The sequence below is a fragment of the Vitis riparia genome, chromosome 19, assembly GCF_004353265.1.
Source record: "Vitis riparia cultivar Riparia Gloire de Montpellier isolate 1030 chromosome 19, EGFV_Vit.rip_1.0, whole genome shotgun sequence".
In the NCBI taxonomy this organism is placed as follows: domain Eukaryota; kingdom Viridiplantae; phylum Streptophyta; class Magnoliopsida; order Vitales; family Vitaceae; genus Vitis; species Vitis riparia.
In genome coordinates, this window is record NC_048449.1 from 20,696,865 (window position 1) to 20,718,861 (window position 21,997).

The 21,997-nt window shown below is 32.0% G+C and overlaps 2 long non-coding RNA genes and 1 pseudogene across 3 annotated transcripts; all 3 read right to left on the minus strand.

The window, feature by feature from the left end:
- Positions 1 to 6,769: 6,769 nt before the first annotated feature.
- On the minus strand, positions 6,770 to 7,401 carry LOC117908880. Its single transcript, XR_004650266.1, has 3 exons — positions 7,131 to 7,401; positions 6,963 to 7,033; positions 6,770 to 6,848 (listed from the first exon to the last, which is right to left on the minus strand). It is a non-coding gene; the product is annotated as an uncharacterized LOC117908880 (long non-coding RNA).
- Positions 7,402 to 7,489: 88 nt separating this feature from the next.
- Positions 7,490 to 14,993, minus strand: LOC117908877. 2 transcript variants are annotated; one of them, XR_004650264.1, is made up of 7 exons: positions 14,529 to 14,993; positions 14,190 to 14,374; positions 12,429 to 12,688; positions 11,780 to 12,107; positions 11,415 to 11,511; positions 7,656 to 7,743; positions 7,490 to 7,524 (listed from the first exon to the last, which is right to left on the minus strand). It is a non-coding gene; the product is annotated as an uncharacterized LOC117908877 (long non-coding RNA). The 2 variants fall into 2 exon arrangements; XR_004650263.1 differs by lacking the exons at positions 7,490 to 7,524; positions 7,656 to 7,743 and having other exon boundaries at positions 11,220 to 11,511.
- Positions 14,994 to 17,199: 2,206 nt separating this feature from the next.
- On the minus strand, positions 17,200 to 21,755 carry LOC117908875 (annotated as a pseudogene).
- Between the last annotated feature and the right edge of the window lie 242 nt (positions 21,756 to 21,997).

Sequence of the window (21,997 nt, forward strand, 5' to 3'; positions counted from 1 at the left end):
TTTTTTTATTTAGATTATGATATTCTTTTAAATCTCATGTATTAACGCCGGGTTCAAAAATTAAGTAAATATAAAATCTCATACAAAATACTATGATTTTTTTTTTTACCATAAATAAGGTTAATTCTCAAGAAAATGATCTTTTTTCAATTTTGAGTGGGGATGGGAAAAAGATAAATTGAATCGACCTTGATCAGACCAAATCAATTTGATTTTTTATTTATAAAACTTTAAATTTTATAAAATTAATTTAAGAAAAAATTAATTAAAAATTTCAATTTAATTTATTACCTTAAAGGTTCAATAAAAAAATATTAAATATTAGTCAAAACTCTATATCAATTGTAATATCATAAATAATTATAAAACTAACAAAGTCATTTTTAAATTATTATTAGAAACTACATATTAATGTTACTTGTAAGTTGTAATTGTAATTACTATTAATTTTTTACATTTTGTTTGAGTATGATAAAATTAAGTATATCAAATTCAATTCTATAAATATATTAATATTCTATAAATATATTAATATACATTATTTTATTTAATGTATGTTAACACCTTTGTGTTAGAAATCAATATTCTCTTGCTTATCCATACACATGTTACTCCAATCAAAAATACAAAATAAATGAAATAAAAATAAAAATAAAAATAATGATATTGGTCCAAACAAATAAAATCACTATATACCATTTCATTATTCTTATTTTACATCAAATAAATTTGTTTAAATTATATTTTCTGCTCATTACAAAATTTTACTGTGGTAATTAACTTAACACTTGAAATGTATTTTCATCATAATTTACATATTTATTTATTTTGCTTGTTTCACGCTTTTTGAAGCTTCAATCTTAAAATTCCTTGATTTATTTTAGAGTTAATTAAATATGATAAGTTTATGATAATGAATGACACATATTCATATTTTTATAAATATAATGTTATGATTTTGTGAAAATGTTAATAATAGTAATATTCTAGTATCGTATATCAATTATGGATGAAAATTTCCAAAAATTTCGATAAAATTTAGTCGAAATATCACGTTTCGATAGTCATGAAAATGAAACAGGGGTCAAAATTTCAAAGGGCATAAATATCCAAAAAAATCAACATGTTTTGCCGAAATTTGGGCATTTATTGATTAATATGTGAAATAGGGAAAATATCTCTTGTTGGCATTTTTTCGACAAATTGTTGCCAACTCCAATCAAACGGAGTCAAAACTCACCTTATTTTTTGCCTCTGGCTCCAACGTGGGTCAGACGATCAAACGTGATCAAAGCTCACTTTATTTTCTGCTTGGTTGAGGAGTCCAACTCATCTTATTTTAAGTGGTGTACAAAATCCCTCATAGTAGTTGGGAATGAGGCTTTTGGGCAGCTCCAAAGAAGAAGAGAAGTTGAGGGATTTTCAGCTACCATCCTCATGTAGTCTTTCTTATTCTCTCAAGCTAGCTCTCTTAGTAATTTTCGTTGCAATATTATATTTGTGTAATTAGTTTTTCAAGACTTTAGTATAGTTCCCTGTTGTGCAGATATTGAGCACTTTGAACTCCAATTTAATGTTTATCTCAATTGCAAGTTTTGACCTTATTTTATTTGTTCCTTAACGTTTGTTACTAGAAGTTCTTCAAAGTTAGGGAGAGTGGTCCATGAGGTCTCTTTGAGAACAATTAATACACATCATGGGTGGAATTGATATTGTCTTCACTATGTAATTGAAGATTCCCCATTGGAAGGAAAACCCATTTTGCTCCTTGGAATGGAAACTTAGAAGTTGCTTTTTAAGGTATTTTAAGTGTTGAGGGTTCTAACCCTTTTTGAACTTTCATTGAATTTTCGGCTACTTTGTTTCCTAAAAGTTTGAGGGAAAATGTGAGAAAAAAAACTTATAAAAGAAGAGTATAAAGAAAGTAAAAAATTAGACTTAAAATAAATAAATTATATTTGTATGGTACTTCAAACTTATTTAACTTATTTTAATTTTTTTTTATATCAAGTTCAAATAATTTAAAATTTTATAAATTTTTAATTAATTTTAATGATATTTAATTTTTTTTAAATATTTTTTATGACAAAATCAAACATAAAAAACTCAGTTTTCTTAATATTTTTTTTTCTTCAATACTTTTTTGGAACCAAATATAACCTTAATACCGACATTGGCATCACAAGGACAATAAGGCTTTTAAAATGGAAAAAAGGTTAAGGTTTCAAGCTAAAGCTACTTGGACAAAATTACTTAAAATACTCTACCTAGATTTTTCCCTATAAATGCTATGAGTTGTGCATTGGCCATGAAAGAAGGAACCTCATTAGACCCTTAATGCTTGGTATTTGAATTTATTCGGTTTTTACATAGCTATAAATCATTGTTTTCACTTTTTCTAACCAAAGATTTCCCAGGATTCTCTCAATATCTCCTTATTAAACAACTCTCTTTCAACCATAATTTAAAGAGAAAATCAGCATCACTTTTGGAACTAATTCACCTAATACCTCTCAATGTCCCCTGCCTGCCACTTTGCAACATTATACCTGAGAAAACCATACCTATCCTACCGGATTCTTTGCTTGCAAAGACTCCCTGTACTTGGGGAATCGACACAGTCAACATTCAGGGCTTAAGAATTCTTCTCATTTTAGGCTTTTAGAGTAACAAACCCACAGTATGCAAGTAAATGGAAAAATAATTGGTGATTAAAAAATACAAAGAACAAAAAAATGAACTAGAATAAAACAAATAAAATAATTTCAAATTTAATCATAAAGCGCACTCGGTATGTTAGGCTCAATATTAGAATCTAGAAAAGATAATAAGGAAAAATGAACCCAATAAAAGATTCCATACAAGCAAGTCAAAAACGACCCAAAAAAATAACAGGCATTAAAGTACCACTCTAAGATGTATGAATCCACAATAATTTTGGGAACAAAAACTGACAAACTAAAATTGCAAGTATAAAGACTGAAAGTCGTTTATTACTGTTTAGAAAACAAATACACCTGAGGAAGATTTAGAAGCCACGACTGCTGCCGTCTAGTGTTTGGGTTTGAACTAAAGCTTCAACAATCATCCATGATAGAGATGATGGAGAATTTTGAATCCACCCTTCCTTTGTCAATTAACCATCATCTTAATCCATACATTAGTTTTTTACTTTGCATGTTTTAGTAATGCATTTTAAGGTTTTGAAGTGAGGTTGTCTGTTGGATCCAAGTGTAAGAAATTAACACTTCCATCTTCACTCTCCATTATTATGAGAAATTGCTCTTATATAGGCAACACCTATTTCAGCAAGGAAAGATCAATGATATCTTTCAGGCCTTCAGAAATAAAAAGGACAGAATAATTTTAAGGAATATAAAATAAATTGATAAAACCATACTCTTCCACGATCTTCAACATAAAAATCAACATCTTTCCCTTCTCTCATTAACTTTGGGATATAAATGAACTTCATTTATATAAGCAACCTGTCGAATAAATATATCTTATTCGACTATGAGTCATGTCTTTTTTTTAAAAATTCTTATATTAAAAGAATGGTATAAAAAGAACCATAAGAACGTATATCATGAAGCCAATAGTAAGCATAAATCAAAGGTATAGAAAGGTTACCCTCCATATATTGTGAAAATGACCAATCCTACCCACTTTCATAACTGAAGTGATTTATTTTTCTTATAAAAAAAGAAAACAATTTATCAATTGAAATTCACCACAAAAAAAAAATAATGAAAAAAGCTAGGCTTCAATAGTATTTCTCAATAGTTGAAACCTTCAAACTAGTGATTTATAGGTTCAACTAATATCATCAAAGCATGCCAATAAAAGGATAACTATGCTTATAAATGTTTAGTTAAATCTAGAATCAAAATTCTAATTCAAACATTTATAGGAAAACTATCCAATTAATTATATTAAAAGTCTTGAGTAGCCTATCTTTTAGGCCTTTAGAGATAAAAAGAAAAGAACAAGCTTTAGAGAAGATAAAATACATTGATAAAACCATACTCTTCAATGATCTTCAACATAAAAATCAGCATCTTTCCCTTCTCATTCACTTTGGGATATAAATGAATTTCATTTATATAAGCAACATGTCGAATAAATATATCTTATTAGACTATAAATCATGTCTTTTTTTAAAATTCTTATATTAAAAGAATGATATAAAAAGAATCATAAGAACAATGTCTATCATGAAGCCAACAATAAGCATTAATCAAAAGTATAGAAAGGTTATCATTCATATATTGTGAAAACAATCAACCCTACCCACTTTCATATCAAACACTGAAATGGTTTCTCTCTCTAATAAAAAAGGAAAAGAATTTATCATTTGAAATTTACCAAACAAAATAAATGATAAAAGCTAAGCTTCAATAGTATTTCTCATTAGTTGAAACCTTCAAACTAATGATTTAAAGGTTCAACTAATATCATTAGAACATGCCAAGAAAGGATAACTATGCCTATAAATGTCTAGTTAAATCTAGAATCAAAATTCTAATTTGAACCTTTATCAGAAAACTATCAAATTAATTATATTCAAAGTCTTGAGTAGCATATCTTTTAGGCCTTTTAGAAATAAAAAGGATAGAACAATCTCCAGGAAAAATAAAATAAACTGATAGAACCATACTCTTCAACAATCTTCAACATAAAAATCAACATTTTTCCCTTCTCTCATAACTTTGAGATATAAATGAACTTCATTTATATAAGCAACCTATCGAATAAATATATCTTAATAGAAAATGAGCCATGTCTTTTTTAAAATTCTTATATTAAAAGAATGGTATAAAATGAACCATAAGAGCAATGTTTATCATGAAGCCAATAGTAAGCATCAATCAAAAGTATAAAAAGGTTACCATCTATATATTGTGAAAATGATCAACCCTACCCACTTCCATATCAAACATAGAAATGGTTTATTTTTCCTATAAAAAAAAAAAAAAAAAAGAATTTATCATTTGAAACTCACCACAAAAATAAAAATAAAAATAAAAATAAATAAATAAATAAATAATGAAAATACCTAGACTTCAAATAGTATTTCTCAATAGTTGAAACATACAAACTAATGATTTACGGCATCATAGCATGCCAAGAAAAGGATAATTATGCCTACAAATGTTTAGTTAAATCTAGAATCAAAATTCTAATTCAAACATTTATAGTAAAATTGTCAAATTACTTATATTGAAAGTCTTGAGTAGCATCATAAGACATTTTATGTATAAGAAATACTAAAATACTAGACCCATGAACTCCAATTAAGTAATTCCTAGTGCTCATGCAACTTGTTGATATTCTATTGTATATAAGAACCATTGTCTTAAAACTCTAAGAAATTCATAAAAGTTCTTAGCAAATTGGTTGCAAATTAATGGATGATAATAAATACAAATTATTTGCAATGTACAAAATAAATAAAGATATCAAAGGATAGGGAGTATGATATACTTAGGCCCATGCACCCACCATTTACAACTTGTCATTATGAGCCTTTGGGACAGAAGTGAGACTTTGTCAATCTTTATTATTATAGCTTTTTCTGCATTAGCTGGGATGTGACCACATTGACAAATATATACTTAATTAATCTAATCTGTTACCCAGACATGTTGAAACAACTTTTTAGTAATTTGACATACAAGTATCTATTGATGGTTATAAACATATTTCTTCACATAATTAGCAAATGATTTTTTTTTTCTTTTAATATAAAAATGAGAAATGTGACCAAAGACAAATAACTACTTTTTGTTTGAGTCACAAAATGATGTGTAGTTCCAAATTGTAAAATTTTCAAGTGTTGTAATTGAAAATAAATTGAATCTCTTCTGTGAAAGATTCTAATTTTAGAATAAGATGAATATTCATTTTATCTTATGCGGAAAAACATAAATATCAAGATGCTAGAAAGATGTTAAGCCTCTAAGCCATAATGTTGGAAATTTTCATAGAGTATGACATGTTCCTATACTGATGGATATATTGGATCCTTGATGCTTTCAATATGCGCAAAGAGAGATACACTTTTGTGTAGATTGTTTAGATGTAGATGTAGTGGCATGGATATCAACTCGAGGAAATGATATCAGCAATAAGCATTGTTGTAATTGTCACTTGCTTTGAGAGTGGTAGTCCTCCTTGACATATCTTGAAGTTTGTCAAATCTTCAAGAATGGGCAAAATCATACTATCAACCACCTTCAATTGAAAGAAAGAAGAAAAAGAATACTCATTAATAATATTTTTTATGCACTCTAGACCACTCAGATTGCTAAGCTTGGGAAGCTTGAAAGGAGTATTGTCTAAAATGCTATACCAATTCAATAGAACATGAAAATCAACGGATCAATGTTGCAAAAAAGTATACTTTTTTTTTAAGAAACTAGTTGAGAAGTGATACACAATAAAGAAGATCAAAGTTAGAAAAAGAGTAAAAATTATAAACTTGAACAATGAAGTTTATAGTAGATAGTAACAAAAAATAAGAGAGCACAAATCACTAATGCAATTGAGCTAACCTTTTCAATGGGCATCACCCATCCATAGCTTGTCAACATTTGCCTCTGGAGTATTGAACAACACTCAACCAAGACTAAGCATTATGTCTTTAGTATTGGCATTGATATTGAATTAATTTTCAAAAATAAAATAAAAATAAGATTTGATTAATCCAAGTACTTTTATAATCGATATTTAATTATTTCAAATAAGATATTATTATGGAGCATTAACAATTGATTTCTTTTACCAAAAAGCCTAGAAAACTATCTTCACTCCCAGGCGTATCCACTAATGTATGCATGTCTAACCTACATGGCATGGCTAACCTTTATTAGAACAAGAAAACAAACTTAACATGATGACTATAAAAACAACAAAGCATAAAGCCAACAAAAATGGTAAATATGGTTGGCATTGCAAACCTGAAATATTTGATAGAAGGTAAATCTGAATTAAAGAGAGCACGAGTCTTTACGCATCGGTCTTCCCTTACCTATCAATATAAAAAGAGCATGAAGTAAACAAAAAGGTCAACTTTAGAAAATTATGATAACTAATTTAGAATACATTAGTGAGGTAGGATGTCAAACCATTTTAAAATGAACACTTTTTTCGACTTGCAGATTAAATGCACAACTCAACCAACTTCTTGAAAATAGAAAGATAATTAAGAAATTAATATTTAACATGCACTCAAAAAATGATGAATTTAGGCTTCAGTAGTAGTTCTTAAGAATTGAAACCTACAAACAAACACCATTTATACTTGAGTTTTCTTTGGAGAGAGGTACCTATTGTAAAAAGAGAAAGAAATCATTACCATCTCATGTTCTAGAAGAGAACATGAACAAAGAAGAATATATTTATACATCTTGATTTATAAACATATAAAATCCTCAAATACAAGACACTTGAAGAAAAACGCACTTGTGAATAGTGACTCGAAATATGTGCCATGCCCTTAAAGCTTTATTGTTCTACTACCTATAAGAATCAAAAGATGAAAAGTAAAATAGTGTAACAATTGATTGTCAAATAATAAAACATAAAGAGACAAAATGAGGAAGAGATTGGAATTGTAAACTTGAATAATAAAGAGAGTTGATAATGAGAACCTGAATTGAGAGTAGAAATCCTTTATGCTCTAACCATGTAGTAAATATCAATCTGAGACATTGAGAAATTTTTAGCCCAATCCAAAACCTATTTCATTTTGGCATCAATTTTTATAGTTATTTTAAGATAGGGTGATAGATGATTGCAAGCAGTGGTTTCAAACATACAAGCAATGTTCTCAAAATATTTATAACATCATCATCACCATTATCCAACAAAAGTATTTCTTCTTATAACATAAAAATCTAACTTCTTAGGATATTACATGCTCAATTCCCTATCACAGATGTAAATTTCCAAATTCATAAACATATACAATCCTGACATTGAGATTTTCACAAATAAATTATGGTATGTTTGCACTTCCCTAAAACTTAGAGAAGATTCTCTTGCATTATATAGATGTAGATCGTTAAGATAAAAGTAAGTCACATATGAGAGCTTAACCCTTTGGTCTGCATGTGAGAATTAATAAATCATTAACAAAACCATAGTCCAATAGCTTTTATCAAATTAGTTGGGAAAAGATCATGACAACATATCAAAAGCAAAATGAAAGGCCAAAAGCATTAACCTAAATAACAAAGACGTATTATGGATGAGACACAAATTGAAGAGAGGTTAGCTTGAGAAGTTGATGGAAATCCACATGCAACAATATCCATGCATAGTTTTTCAACATAAATCTCTAGGACATTGACTAAAATTTGGTTGATCTTCACCACTATTCGTTTTAGATTGGCCTAAAATATTTAATAAGCTATCAGTCATGGAAAATTAAAGATAAGATAAATTGTTTATATAAATCTCTGATGCTATGTCCTGAATATGTCTTATAATCTCTAATGTCGATAAGAATCATATTATTAAACTCTTACATAATTTACTAGAGTACAAAATCTTATAATGTGCTAAAATCCTATATAGTAGTTGATGATTTTTTTATTTACAATTTCTATAGTATCTATTTTAAGTGTTAAAATTATATAATATTATAATAGTTTGTATGTTTTATTAGGAGTAGCTATGTGCATTCTTCCCTCCCCATAAATCATGAACTTGCAAATACCTCTCTCTAAATTTTGTGACATTAATACTTCTATAACTACTTTCATTTTTTTTTTTTTTTTTTTGTGTTATTGATAATTTCCATGATTTTTTAAATCAATATCAAAATCTTGTAAATTTTTTTTTATGCTTTTGTTGATATCAATATTTTGTTCTTTGCTTACATCTCTAATATAGAAAATAATTGAGGCAACTAATGGTCTCTCTCAGCCATATGAGTTTATGATATTACTCAAGCTAGTATAAGAATGATGCCCAAACTCAAGAAGGACAACATGTAATGGGTTTCTCAAGAACCCTAAAGCCTATTTGGTAGTAAAGATAAGAATAGATTTTCCCAAGATATTTGCACCATTATCCATCTGGCAGTAGGGATACTAATTAAATTTGTGATAAATTATGTAATGTAAGCTAGCATTTCCACAAATTCTTGGAATTCAAAACATAAAGTAACATGATCAATTTTGATCCATAACATTAGAAATTGGTTTGAAGATGCAATTTTCAAACTTATTGTATAAGCTAATAAGATGTATAAGGTGTAAATATAAATAACAAAGCTATCTTTTGCTTCATATGTTGTCGCATGCCATAATTATGAAAGTAGAATGTAACAAGTGCACATTGATTGTCAAATAATTAAAATGAGGCTACAGTGAATGAGAAGAAAAGTTGGGATCTTAGACCTGAAATGGCTTTATGTATTAGTAGAATTTTCACAAAAATATAAATTTTTGAGATATAAGTGATCTTGGGTCAGTCTTGACCAATTCCTTTTGGCATCTTTCCAATAGACATAGATAATTGTAGATTTGAGTTTCTGAAGGGTGATAAGGTATGCATCTCATCCTGCAGTGATATCAATTCAGAGAAAGAATGGTAGATTATGAGTTTTTGTAAAGTGCTCATAGGCAGATCCCTTCTCACCACCATTTCAATCAGAGCAGTCAGCAATCTAAAGGCTCTAAGGGTTGTGAGACAAAGAAATTAGGCTACCTCCCCTCTGCATTTTCAATAACTTGGGAGAAATGAGGTGTGCTAGACAGGAGGAGAGATATTAGTCTATGACAATTCCCACTTTCTAGTTACCTTAGAAAGGTGAGATGGCAGGCACTAGGAGAGATATTAGTCTATGAAAATCCTCATTTTCAAATTCATTTAGAGAGTAGAGACAGCTACTTCAATATCTAGTTTTTCTTTGACTTGGCAACAATTACATCTCAAATAATAGTTAACCCAATAAATTTTCCAGCTTTTAGAATGGCAAATGAAGTAACAAGATCATATATTGACTTACAATCATCCAAGTAGAAAGTGATGGGGTCCAGCCCCATTAATGCACACATGTGGAGAAATAGCATTTCGACAAAGGCTGCCCACCCTTGTTGGAAACATAAATTGAAGTTTTTTCTTCAGTTCACACACCAAATAAGCATCCAGAATACGCCTATAAATAGGGGCGTTTAGGGAGCATCAAGTGCAGAGCATTAGCTCATCTCTGAGCAACACAACCACAAAGAGTTGTGAGAAACAGCCAGGAAGAGTTGTGGGTATCACACCAAGGAGAGTGTGAAGAGAAAAAAATTTTGAGTGCTCCACAGAGATAGTATTGAGTTATAAAATTGTGAGGATTGTGATCATACCCTGGGGTGTGAGAAACTCAAGTAGTGGCAACACTTGAGTAATATTGTTATACCAATTTTGTCACATAGTGGATTTATTTTTTCATGGAGGTTTCCCTCACATTGAGAGTTTTACCACATTCAATTTGGTGTCTTTACTTGTTATTTAATTTTCTATGTGTGGATTGGCTTTGCCACCCAACTGCATATTTATTTTTGCCGTGGATTGGCTTTGCCACCCAACTGCATATTTATAATTGCTGTGGATTGGCATAGCCACCCAAATATTGCATAAATATTACTTGCTGTAATATTTAACAGGTCTTGCTGAGCTGGAGGAAAATAGTAAATTACTATCCATTTATCACTATCACGGACACTACTTACCTATAGGCAATTCTGCTTGCACCCCAACACAAAGCACTAGCAATTCATATATTTGAAGATAAGAATTTGTAAATTTACTAATCTAACGAGTTAATGAAAGAGGTGAAGAGTGACAGAAGTTACACAATTACTTTATCCAACATCTATTAATCAACAAAATTAGACTCTTAACAGATGTTGCACATTTGCAATACCTGGTTAATGATTTCTAGCCCAAATTATTCAGATATATTTAACATTAAAGGACAGTCCTATACCTAAAAAAAGTACAAATATGATGGAATAATAAGTCTTTTGCCTAGTTGTGTTTGGTTAGAATGACATTCTAAAAATAATTAAAAGCATAGTGATAGACTTCTGTTTTGTCTATGCCAATACACACACATAGGGAAAAGACAAGAGAAGTAGTCTACAAAATTTACATTTAATGTTTGCGACTTGTTCAATTTGGTTACTATCCTAGTAAATATGAGAAATAACAAATGAGCACAACACTCTTAACAGATTGATAATTAAATTACAAAAATAATATAGCCATCCATAGTAGGGAGATTACCTAAAACATATGGTACAAAGCATCTAGGATTGAAGAAGATAGCAGGAATTCTTTCTACATTAGACATCTATAAATATGAATTTCAGTGCAATGAGAAATATTTAAGCCAATTCAAAACTTGTTACCTTCTTGCAGTGCTTTGAAGCTCGAACAGGCTACTGTAGGGAGTGATTTCACGTTGGGCCAAGGACTTTTTCACAAGATTCTTAAGTAAGGTGCAATCTGTGACAAAATCCTAAATAAATCAACCTCAGCATTTTCCTAAACTCTCAGAATGCAAAAATTATGAGTAACATAATTACTTGGTACATGGTATAAGTATTTGATCACATAAAATGCGAACATAAATAACAAATAAGGATATGTTATTTTCTATACGTGCTAATGAATACAAAGAATTATCGAGGCAGAACTGTAAATACAACATACTGATTGGAAAATAGTAAAAAGGAAGCTATAAAAAACGAGAAGACATCTTGAGAATTCAGACCTGAAGTGGCTTTCTGTATTAGTCTCTGTAGGGTGCTAAGGGAATGCATCTCTTCTCGCAGTGATGTAATTGAGGGAAACAATAAATTCAGAGCTCCATAGGTGCTGTAAGCCTGCCTATCTAGTCTGGTAATGTTATCAATTGAGAGCAGTGAAAAGAGAGTCTGATGCAAGTAAGACGAGTTTTAACTTTGCACCAACCCTCAATAGCTTTTTTTCCAAGGCATGGGCAATATTCAACCCATCCTCACCATCATCCTTATTTGCAATGGCATATAAGAAACCTTTGGGCCAATGAATAACCACGAGTTTCTTAAACATGGTGAAATCTGCAAGAAAATAGTAATCAGATCAACCCTAGCATTTTCCCAAACTCTTAGAATGCAAAACTTAAAAAGTAATATGATTAGCTTGGTCCTCAAAGACCATTTAATGACTTGTCTAAATTGTACATTGATTTAAAGATGCAAACCTTTCAAACTTAGTGACTTTTGCAAAATTATAATTTTATCAAATAGTTTGGCAGTAAATAATAAAAATTGAAGCTATTAAAAACAGGAAGAAACATTGAATTGTAAAACTGAAATATATTGTAGATGACATGCTTGAATTAAAGAATAGTAATCCTTCATGAATCAATCATCCATTACCGGTCAGTATCAATTCTGGAAACATTGAAGAACTGAGGAGCACAGTGATTCAAATTCAGGGCAAACAGCATTTTGTAGCTCATTAAGAGATCTTTGGATGTTTATCCAATCTGATGAAGTTACTAAACAAGAACAGTATTTTAAGAATTTCCAGAATGATAACATTTTGAGGCCCTAATGATGGAGACACCAACTCAAGCTTTTGAGTCCTTGCAATTTGCATGTGAACCTCATCCTCATTATCCGACAAAAGAAGCTGTCTGCAACATTTATTCAAGGTCTCAAAGTTAATATTGAATGCACTAGAGGAGATGGAGCTTTGACCCAAAATAGTGCTTTTAAAAAAAAAATTCCAAAAAATAAAGTTGTTTTGAAAATAATGCCCGATCTAATGCGTCTGTGCCACATAAGCTGCCACGTCATAAAACCGTAGTTGGTGACTACGGCTTTGACTTTTTTTTAAAATGGTCAAAGCCGTAGTCACCAACTGCGGTTTTAACTTTATATTTTAATTTAAGTTCATAATATTATATCGATATGATAATAATTTATTTATAAATTTAAATAAATATGCTAAATTTTAAACTTAAATTAAACTTTTATATATATATATATATATGTGTGTGTGTGTGTGTGTGTGTGTGTGTGTGTGTGATATTATATACTACTTACATATAATATATAAAAAAATTATTAATTAATATAATAATTTATATTACTTTTTTATTTTTCTAAATAGACATTTATAATTTATTTATTTTAAATAAATATAATTTATTATATTTTATTTTAATTAATTAATTATATTTATATTAAATATAGTGCCTATTGTTTTAATAAAATTTAAAAATATATTTTTATATCAAATTAAAAATTTCAATTATTTAATTTCATATATTATTATTTTTAAAATAATGAAATAAGTATATTTAAAATCAAAATAATATAATATTTTTATTAAAAAATTAAAGTTATATATAAAGTTAAAACCGCAATTGGTGACTACGGTTTTGACCATTTTAAAAAAAAGTCAAAGCCGTAGTCACCAACTACGGCTTTAAACTTAAAGTTAAAACCGTGATTGGTAACTACGGTTTCTAACCACTTTAGAAAAATAAAACCGTAGTCACCAACTACAGTTTTATGACATGGCAGCTCATGTGGCACAGACGCATTAGATCGGACATTATTTTGAAAACAACTTTATTTTTTGAAATTTTTTTTTTAAAACACACTATTTTGGGTCAAAGCTCAGAGGAGATGTCCAAGCACTACCATTATCACTTTTTACAGAAAACCGAAAACAATTATATCTGCAATAAAATCATTAACCTACTCCAAACATAAAATAGCAAGATCATTTCAGCAAAGAATTATAATAATTAATTTTAACCATTAAAATACACATCATTAGTAATTGATATCTTTAAAGATATGATTTTCAAGCCAAACAAGTTCAACTAAATTATTATACATGACGACTAAATCATAATATCAATGGACTGCAGTTTCTCTCTATTCTAACTCTATCAATGTCTAACATAATAATCAAGTGTATTTATCTATGTTGCGCTTTGGTTTGAGTTGATATTGTAGAAAATAGTATAAAGCATAGCAATGGACTACTGTTTTGTCCATCCTAATACATACACAGTGAGTAGAGATAAGACAAGTAGTGTAGACAATTTTTTCCTTTACATGATCCATTATCAATAGTAAAATTTATGATGCTGCAGCCATCCCTACTGGGAGAAGGATTACCTGAAATATATATGTCCACTAGCAGACAGGAATTGAAAACAGAGCAAAAGTCCTTTCTGCACTAGTCATCTAGTAGATATGAATTTATGGGCCATGTGAAATCTTTAGGGCAACCCAAGACCTGTCCCCTTTTAGCATCCCTTTAGGCATTAAGCCAATCATAAGCTTCTTAAGGAATCTGAAATCTGTGACAATGGTTTGAAAATGGAAAAAAATTTCAAACTTACTGATCTGAGCAATTTAACAGAGCAAATATAAAGAAGTGCTAAAGCAAAATGAAAACAGAGCATTTTGCATGTATGATAATAAAATTGAGAAGAAAGCTAGGGAATTTCTGACCTAAAACGACATTCTGTATAAGTTCACTCTTCAATAATGCAGGTACATGTTAATTCATGGGATATAAGCAATCTTGGGCCAGTTCCCTTCAACGTATTTCTGCAAGGTGCTCACAATTGTGTATATAGTGACTAAGTGAGGTGAGGCTGCCAATCCAGCGTGGTAATGTTGTCAAACCACAACAGTTGTAAATTGAGAGACGTTGAAGAGTTGAAACATGTCAATGCAGCTCCTCTGGAAGAAATATCAAATCATATATCTTCCATATGGACAAAGACTCCAATGAAGAATCAGTAACAAGCATTAACTGCCGCAATACCTCTTCTCTCACTTTAGACAGTAGTAGTTTCTTAAGACAAGTTAACAAAGACACTTGCAAGAATGTCTAAACTAGAAAGAAGAGGAGATGAATGCAGTTCCAAGGATGCCAACTCATCACAACTCCCTATCTCTAATTTCGAAAGAAGAGGAGATGAGGCAGTAGTAAGGATGTGAGCACAGGGCATTGCGAGATCTTTAAACTAGAAAGAAGAGGAGATGAATGCAGTTCCAAGGACGCCAACTCCTTACAATACTCGATATCTAATTGTGAAAGATAAGGAAATGAAGGAGGTGGTTGTGTTGGTAAGTCCCTTCACAATTCCTTCAACTTTGGCATTCGAGTAAGATTGAGTTTTTGAAGAAATGGGACGAATGGCCCTTCTGATGAACATTCCATGTATTCCACCTTTTCCTGATCATCAAGCTGAAGAGACTTGAGGCGAGGAATTCAAACAAAGCATGGCAGAGTCGAGCATATTAAACATCTTTCAAAATTAATTGTGATGAGTTTAGGAAATCGAATTAAAGAATAAAAATCCTTTATGATCATTCGTTGATGGTCAATATCAATTTCAGGAACATTGAAGTGCTGAGGGGCGTATCCCTCATTTAGCAGGGATTTCAATTCAGGGCCAATAGGATTTTGAAGCTCATCAAGAGATGTGAAGCTATCCATCCAGTCTCATAAAGTTGCTAAGCAAGAGCAGTTGACGATTTTAAGAATTTCAAGAATAGTAACATTTCCAGGCCTCAATACTGGAGACACCAACTCATGCTTCGGAGTTCTTGCAATTTTCAGGCCAACCTCATCCTTATCTGACAAAAGAAGCTCACTGCAACATTTATTTAAGGTATCAAAGGTGATGAAATATTGAATCCCCTCATAGAGATGTCCAAGCCCCACCATTATTCCTTGTACATTCAGTAACAACAATTACATCTGCAATAAAATAGTTCATCTAAGAAGTTTCCAAACATGAAGAATGCAAACACAAAATAGCAAGTTTGCTTTAGCAAGAAATTATGAAAAGACATAACATTAAAATTGACATCTTTAAAGATAAGATTTTCAAACTCTACTAATTACAAGCATTCTTTCAAGCCAAGAAAGTTTGACTAAATTATGATAAATGACAACTAAATCATAATATCAATGGACTACTGTTTTTGTTTATGCTAATGCTATCAATGGCTGACATAATAATCAAGTGTTTTTGTCCATGTTGTGTTTTAGTTAGAGCGATATTTTAGAAATTAGTACAAATCATAGCAATAGACCACTATTTTGTTTATGCTAGTACATGCATAGAAAGCAAAGATAAGACAAGTAGTATAAAAAAGTTTTGCTTGACATGATCCATCAATAAACAAAATTATAGATGACTGACATTCTTAATAGATCAATAGCACAAAGTACAAACAATGATGGTGCAGCTAACAAAGGTTAGAGGAGGATTTACTGAAATTTATGTCTGATAGCACACCTGAATTGAAAAGAGAGGAAAGGTCCTTGCTGCTCGGTCATGTAGTAGAAATGAATTTCTGGTAGTGACTAATCTCAAGGCATGTAAATGATATGAGGCTGTCTAACTACAATAGTCCCAAATGATAAGTCTCTGTGGGGTATTGAGGGAATGCATCTCTTCTAGTAGCAATGTCAATTAAGGGCAAGGATGAATCCAGAGCTCCATAAGTATTGTAAGGCTTCCTATCTAGTCTAGTGATGTTGTCAATTGATAGCAGAGGAGAGTTTATGTTGTAAGTGAATGGAGCCCTTTCCTTTTCACCAGCCCTCAAAAGCTTGTTCCCAAGGCATGGGCAATATTCAGCCCATAACCATCATCCTTTTTTACATTGGGATATGAGACACCTTTGTGTCTATGAACAATCAGAAGTTCTTAAGCAAGGTAAAATCTGCAAGAAAATATTGATTAAATCAACCCTAACATTTTGCCAAACTCTTAGAATGTGAAAAAGTATAATGATTAGGTTGGTCCTAAATTACCAATTAATGACTTGTCTAATTGTACATGATTTGAAGATGCAAAATTTTCAAAAACTAAGTGATCTAAGCATTTAATCAAACGTATAGACAGTAATATAATAAAAATTGAAGCTGTTAAACACAGGACAGAACATTGGATTGCAAACCTGAAATATATTGTACATGACACGCTTCAATTAAAGAACAGAAATCCTATATGAATCAGGTACCATTGCTAGTCAATATCAATTTTGGGAAAATTGAAGTGTTGAGTGACACATCCCTCCTGGCAGTGATTTCAATTCAAGGCCAACAACATTTTCAAGCTCATTAAGAGATACCAGGCCATCTTCTAGTCTGATTAAGTTGCAAAACAAGAGAAATTGATGATTGTAAGGATTTCCAGAATGTTAACATTTCAAAGCCCTAATAGTGGAGGCACCAGCTCATTATTCTGCAAAATGCTCTCTGCAATATTTATTCAGGCTCTCAAAGGTGATCAAATATTGCATCCACTGATAGAGGTGTCCAAGCCCCACCATTATCCATTTTTTACATTGAATTTGCAGCAATTACATCTGCAATAAAATAGTTAATCTGAGAAATTTCCAAACACAAAATAGTAAGATCATTTTTAGGAATTGATATCTTTAAAGATACAATTTTCAAACTTGACTAATTACAAGCATGCTTTAAGGCCACAAAAGTTCAACTAAATAATAATACATGACAACTAAACCATAATATCAATGGAACATTTTATTTTCTCTATGCTAAATTGCTAACTCTATCAATGGTTGACATAATAATCAAGTGTTCTTGTCTATGCTGTGCTTCAGTTTGAGTGATATTTTGTAAAATAGTATAAAGCATAGGAATATACTACTGATTTGTCTATGCTAATACATACACAGAGAGCATAGAGAAGACAAGGAGTGTGGAAAATCAATGCTGATGCAACCATTGATAATGGGAGAAGAATTGAAAAGAGAGAAAAATTCCTTTCTTCATGAGTCATCTAAGAGATAATTTGTGGGCCATGTGAAATTTTAGGCCAATTCAAGACTGGTCTCCTGTGGGCATTAGGCCAATCATAAGCTTCTTTAGGAAGGTAAAATCTGAGACAAATAATATTTAAATCAGACCTCAGTATTTCGTAAAACTCTTAAGAGTAGAACTCAAAGTAAAATGATTAGTTTAGTACACAGTACGACCAATTGGTTAGATAGAAAATTTTTCGAACTTTCCGATCTGAGCATTTTGACAAACATATAAGAAGCAAAAATAAAGAAGTGCCAAAGCAAAATGAAAACAGAGCATTTTGCATGTAAGGTAATAAATTGAGAGTGAAGTTGAGGGATTTCGGACCTACAATAACATTCTGGATGAATTCACTCTTCACCATCTTTGATATAAATCTGTGGGATATGAGCAATCTGGGGCCAGTCTTCACCTGTTTCCCTTCGACATCTTTCTGCTATCTGCTTACAATCACGTATATCAAGCTCTGTAAGTGAGGTGAGGCTGCTTATCCAGTGTGGTAATGTTGCCAAACCATAACATTTTTTAATTGAGAGACGTTGAAGAGTTGAAGCATGTGCAAGCAGCTCACGTCTGAGAGATTCCATATCATGTATGCCCTCCATATACAGAGACTCCAGTGACGAATCAGTGACAAGCATTAACGGCCGGAATACCCTTTCTCTCACGTTACACAGTTTTAGTGTTTTAAGACAAGGTAATGAAGACAATTGCATAGTTGTGAGCTCAGGGCAATGAGAGATGGTTAAACTAGAAAGAAGAGGAGACGAAGACAATTTCAAGGATGCCAAGTGACCACAATCCTCAATACATAATTGTGAAAGTGATGGCAGTTCCAAGTATGCCAAATCACCGCAATGCAAGATGGATAATTCTGAACGAGGAGATGGAGGCAGTAGCAAGGATGTTAGCTTAGGGCAGTCATAGATCCATAAGTGAGAAAGAAGAGAAGAATGCAGTTCCAAGGATGCCAACTTATCACAGGAGCTGATATTAAATTGTGAAAGAAGAGGAGATGGAGGCACTAGTAAGGACGTGAGCTCACCACAACAGCTGATATTTAAACTAGAAAGAAGAGGATATGAATGCAAATTCAAGGATGCCAAGTCAGGACAATTGAAGATATGTAAACTAGAAAGAGGAGAATCAAGAGATAGAGGCAGTAGTAAGGATGTCAGCTTAGGGCAACCAGAGATCTCTAACTTAGAAAGAAGAGGAAATGAATGCAGTTCTAAGGATGCCAACACTATACAGCATTCGATCTGTAAATGTGAAAGACGAGGGCATGAAGGAGGTGGGTGTGTTGTGTCCCTCCTCCACAATTCCTTCAACTTTTGCATTTGAATGAGAAGGAGTTTTTCAAGACATGAGAAGAATGTCCCTTCTGATGAACACCCCAAGTACTCCACCTCCGACAGATCAACAAGCTCTAGGGACTTGAGTTGACTCAACACACCATTCCTCATCCAACTCGGAAACCCCATACCTCCATAACGTCCTATTCTGAGCTCCTCCAGGCTTGGAGGTGGGTGTAGGCCTTCCATCAGTTTCTCAGCATCCCTGCCAGACTGAGCTGATCGGCTCTCCCATCCCAAGCCCAAGATCCGAATGTATTTTTTTTCCCTCAAATTTGCTTTGTCGGATTCGTCCACGACATCCCTCACATTTTCGAGTTTTTGAATCCTTAGCTTACCTTTGAGGTTGTTAAGCCCTTTCAATTCACTCAATCTACCAACCCCTCTCTCATTTCCAACGACAAATAGTGGCAGGCTTTGAAGCATAGTCAACTTTCCTATTCCACATGGCATACTCAAATAGCCGTCATACTCCCAGTGCCTAAGATTGATCAATTGTCTCATATCTTTGGGCATTTCTTTTAACACATAACATCCAATAAGCTTTAGTGTTTGTAAATTTTTTAACCTTGTAATACTATTTGGGAGTACCTCAAACTTATTGTGGGAGAGATCGAGATATCTTAGATGACTCAATTTACCTAGAGATTTCGGTACCTCCTTTACTTTGAATCCATTTAAGCTCAACACACGTAAACACTTAAAACTCGAAAAATATATATTTGGAATTGAATCATCTTTGTACCCACGTATTGGAATGCTTAAAAAGGTCCTTATGTGTTTTACCCTTAAAGCCTTCAACTTGAGATTCATCGAATTAAACAACGATACATGACGAACTTCTTTCGGGATCTCCTTCACATCATCTTCAAAAATAAGGACTTCAGATCCTGTAACTGATTGTGCAAGGTCATGCATGAGATCATGCATTTCACAACTCAATATATTATTAAAAGCATCGTTTCTAAACTTCTCCAACAATGATCTTGACAATAATTCCTCAAAATATTGATGTCCTACTTTCTCATCTAAAGGTTGAATATAACCATGTGCCATCCATAATTGCACCAACATGTTTTTCTCAATTTTATAATCTTTTGGAAATAACGCACAATAAGTAAAACATTGCTTCAAATAGATTGGCAAATCATTGTAGCTTAACTTCAACACTGATAAAACATTACCATTTCCAGCTCCTAGTGATAGCAAATTTCTATTATTTTTTATGGACAGCCAATGACTTTCTTCTGTTTTCAGGCGCAATATGGCTCCCAGTGTTTTGATGACAAGCGGAACTCCCTTACACATATTTACAATTTCTTTTCCTATTTCCACCAACTTTGGATGCACTTTCTCTGGTTCTTCTGTGAATGCTATTTTTGAAAATAAATCCCAAGCCAGGCTGTCTTTCAATCCTTCCAAAAAAAAGGGAGAATTAATTCCCATTATTGATGCGACTTTACTAAGTCGGGTGGTCACCAAAATTTTACTCCCCCTTCCAACAACCATCCACAAACTTTTCAATTGATCCCATTTTTCAGGATTTTCATTCCAAACATCGTCCAGGACTAGCAAGCATCTCTTTTGACTAATTCTTTTATGAAGGAGATTTTTTAAACCATTCAACTCCAACCATTCTACATCTTGCTCACACACTTCTTTTAAGATTTTTTTAACCAACGACTTCACATCAAAATTATCAGAAACGCAAACCCATATTCTAGGCTCAAAATATTGCACCACTTTCTCATCATTGTACACCAACTGGGCAAGGGTGGTCTTACCCAACCCCCAATCCAACAATGGCAACCATGGAAAGAATTTCTTGATTATCAGATGACACCAACGACTTTATTATCTCCTCTTTGTTTTCTTCTCTTCCCACAATTTCAGAGGTCAACACAAATGAGTGAGTCTCTCTCCAACTACTCTCCACCTCCCTCTGAACTATGTTCCCTTGAACAAGATTTAGCAGATTCATTTCTTTTACAATTTCATCAACCTCTTCTTTGATATTCTTGACCCTACTACTCATCTTAAAACTAAATACGAGTTGATTCGAAGATGAGAAGAAGTCACTGACCTGCCTTGCTACTCCCCCACGCTGCAGCTGATGGGTTGCAAAGTCATCCAACAAGTCATCAGCATCATACACAACATCTTTGAGCCTCCTCACCCATGCTTTTACTGCATCGCTCTCCTCCTGCCTCTTCTCAGCATCAACCAGTACACCTTTGATGGTGGTCAGTTTATTCGTAAGCTTCGTCAACTCCTTTGCCATACCAAACGCAGATCCAATTTGTTGAATAGCCGAGGAGCCTAACTTGGTTAAAACGTCAGCTATAATATTGAATGGGATTTGTTCAGCCATTTTTTGAAGAACTCAAACTGCAGAACGCTAACAAAGTATGGTAAGAGAAGGAGAAGTTGAGAGAATTGTGAGAGAGAATACCAGATAGGCTAGTGAGAGGATGATAGCAGAAGTCACGTGGAGTGGGCCTAATAAGTCATACTTTTGACTTGTCAAAGGCGGTGCCGTGGTGTGAACTTATCATATGTTTGATATTGAAATAGGACAAAGCCAATCAACTTTTCTCTGGACAAATCTTTGGCCGATTTAATAATTTGTATTAGATGAAAAGATGAATGTTAACATTTTCCATTTTTTAAAATCTAAATTTTTTTAGAATGAATCAAGCTATTATTTCTTTCTTTGATACTTAAAGTTGGAGGGGTATAAATTCTATACTTTCTCCTTATTAATTAAA